This window comes from Gracilinanus agilis, chromosome 2 (genome assembly GCF_016433145.1).
Source record: "Gracilinanus agilis isolate LMUSP501 chromosome 2, AgileGrace, whole genome shotgun sequence".
Classification (NCBI taxonomy): domain Eukaryota; kingdom Metazoa; phylum Chordata; class Mammalia; order Didelphimorphia; family Didelphidae; genus Gracilinanus; species Gracilinanus agilis.
In genome coordinates this window covers 267,845,133-267,847,543 of record NC_058131.1, presented here as the reverse complement: position 1 = coordinate 267,847,543, position 2,411 = coordinate 267,845,133, and the positions used below count along the sequence as shown (strand labels likewise).

The 2,411-nt window shown below is 43.3% G+C and overlaps 1 protein-coding gene across 1 annotated transcript in view; it reads left to right on the top strand.

Moving 5' to 3' along the window:
- The window catches only part of CACNA1B (calcium voltage-gated channel subunit alpha1 B), a 275,653-nt gene that overhangs the window by 171,845 nt on the left and 101,397 nt on the right, over positions 1-2,411 (top strand). The gene's annotated exons all lie outside the window — the stretch shown is intronic.

The following is a 2,411-nucleotide window of genomic DNA, read 5'->3' as shown; positions in this document are numbered from 1 at the left end:
GAGAGAAATGAAAGAGAAATGAGAGAGAGAAATGATAAAGAGAGAGAAATGAGAGAGAGAAAGAGATGAGAGAGAAATGAAAGAGAGAGAGAGAAATGAAAGAGAGAAATGAGAGAGAGAAATGATAAAGAGAGAAATAAAAGAGAGAGGGAAATGAGAAAAAGAAAGAGAGAGAGAGAGAGAAAGAGAGAGAGAGAGAGAGAGAGAGAGAGAGAGAGTTGGGATTGAAATGATAGGAACAGAAAGAAGATCAATTCAGATGGAGCACAGAGTCAGTCAGTCAATAAACATTTATTAAGTACTGACTATGTGCCAGGCAATACAGAAAGGAGCAAAAGAGACCCTCTTCTCAAGAAGCTTACCATCTAATGGATGCATACAGAGTAGGATCAGGAGGTAAGTGGGGAGTTAAGGACCAGGTGATGTAAGGCCTTGAATGACAGGCCTTAGTTTTGTTGTAATAGGGCACATCATAGGTTCTTGAACAAAGGAATAGGAGCTATGCTTTAGGAAGTTTGGATTGACAGAATGAACAAAGTGGACAAGGAGGGAAGGATTTAGTGTCTTAGAGAGAACCCTTCCCATAACAATCATCTGCTTTACATTTTTTATCTCCTCTGCCATTTAACTGTAGATGTTCCCTAGGGCTCCGTCCTGGCCTTCTGCTCTTCCCCCTCCATATTCACTCCCTTGGCTTTCTCCCTCCCTTTCACAGACAGCTTCAGCTACCCGCCAAACTCCAGAGCTCTGAGTCATTCTTAAATCCTCTCTGTCTCACATCTCCTCAGTCACTAAGGCCCACTGGCTCTCTTCCTTTTGGGTATCTCCCTCCTCCCTCCCCTCCTATCCATTCCTATGGCCTCACACTGGCATCCACTACTATCTGAAGCTTGTGCGACTCTGGCACTCGCTTGCATCCACAGTCTGTGCTCATCCACATGTGTCTGTGGACCATACCTTCTGTCTTTGCTTTGTACCTGTTGTCTGTACGCCTGTGCCTTTTTTGTTGTTGTTCAGCCATGTTTGACTCTTTGTGACTGGGTGGAACATATGGTCCATGGGGTTTTTCTTGCAAAGATACAGAAATGGTTTATCTTTTCCTTTTCCAGTGGATTAAGGCAAACAGAGGTCACACAGCTAGTAAATGTCTGAGGCTGAATTTGAACTTAGGTTTTCCTGACTCTACACCCAGCATGCTACCCATTGAGCCACCTAGCATGCTACCCATTGAGCCTTTAGGTGGTACCCAATACCACATACCTATATGTGCAGAACCAAAGCATGGACACACCCGTGCCTGTGATCTATACACACGCTCTGCACATGCTGTCACACAACCATATCTTGGGTCTAGGGAAATTTAAAAGGACGTGGTATCAAGAACATTTCTGAGTCAGAGCCATGGGGCATCCACCCAAGTTCTTGCTTTGATTATTGTTCTAGGAAAGTGGTATTTTTGTCTATGATACTACTCTGACACTGTAGGGAATGCTCTTAAAACCCTCCGTGTGTCTCCTAATTAGCCATTTGGGGGGGGTCTGTCCTGCAAGACCTTACATGAACCTTGCTGGAATCAATTTATGTTTTTATCGCTTATCAACTCTGGAGGGCACCGAAATCCTTATTTATCACTTGCTGTGAAAAGTAGCACTTGGATTTTTCCAGATATTACCCGCTTCAATCTTCCCACAGTGCCTGTGAATCTAATCCTGCCCCTTCCCTGTGTTCTGGGTTTGGTGATCACATTTGCTCCCAGCCTTCTCCGTTTGCCAGATCTGTCTTCTGTTTTCTGTCCCAAACTGGAGTCTGAATCTTTTAGGCTTCAGCCTAGAATAAGAGATGTCAGAGAAGAAAGGCAGAGTTTGTAGGGTTACGGTGATGGCCCTGACTCTGGCCTGGACATGCTTGACAGATGTAAACAGATTAGAAGCTGTGTTTTATTTTATAAAATAATTTCTTGCTACCTTTTAAAAACACAACCATAGTATTTTCTGAATATATTTGTTTATCCTCACCCCCAACTTGAATCTTCCATTTGAACCCAGAAAAACAGTTGAGCAAAAGTCGCCTATAGTGTTGCTGACATTTTACTCCTATAGTCCTTCATCCTTTTGCGAAGAAGAGAAAGGAATGGTCTCCAGGACCATTATTATTAGCTTGGAAGCTTTATTTTAGAAGGGAGAATTTTTATAGGACTAATAGAAATTATGTTGGGGGACAGTGAGGAGAGAAAAGAGGGAAGAGAAGGGAAGAAATGAGGAAGAGATTGAGAGAGAGAGAAAGAGAGAGAGAGGGAGGTTGAGAAAGAAAGAGAGAGGGGAGGGAGGGAGAGAGAGAGAGAGAGAGAGAGAGAGAGAGAGAGAGAGAGAGAGAGAGAGAGATAGAGAGAGAGGATATTATCAGAGGATAGC